This window comes from Penaeus monodon, chromosome 27 (assembly GCF_015228065.2).
Source record: "Penaeus monodon isolate SGIC_2016 chromosome 27, NSTDA_Pmon_1, whole genome shotgun sequence".
Classification (NCBI taxonomy): domain Eukaryota; kingdom Metazoa; phylum Arthropoda; class Malacostraca; order Decapoda; family Penaeidae; genus Penaeus; species Penaeus monodon.
In genome coordinates this window covers 31751226-31751579 of record NC_051412.1, presented here as the reverse complement: position 1 = coordinate 31751579, position 354 = coordinate 31751226, and the positions used below count along the sequence as shown (strand labels likewise).

Sequence of the window (354 nt, the reverse complement as noted above, 5' to 3'; positions counted from 1 at the left end):
TTGCCATATTCATTCAACATGGACTCCAGCTCCAAAGATCTGTATAGCACACTAACAGACAAAGCAACCTTTTTATACATACACTGGTAGCATCAATAGACAACAAAGTTCTCAATACGCAGAGGCGCCTACCTAAGGATAAAGCGACTTTTATACACACACACCTGTAGCATCTTAAATCGACATAACAACTTTCTATGCAAAACTAAGTATACAAAACATCTCTGTAGCATCAGTCAACAAACCAATCTTCTTTACACACACGCACCCATAGCACACTCTGTTCTTGACAAAAAAAAAAAAAAAACATTTTCTATTCACACGTAGCATGATAAGCAAAACAATTGTCTGTTA

General features: G+C 36.4%; 1 protein-coding gene across 1 annotated transcript in view; it reads right to left on the bottom strand.

The window, feature by feature from the left end:
- The window catches only part of LOC119590794 (colorectal mutant cancer protein-like), a 157596-nt gene that overhangs the window by 14145 nt on the left and 143097 nt on the right, over window positions 1-354 (bottom strand). The gene's annotated exons all lie outside the window — the stretch shown is intronic.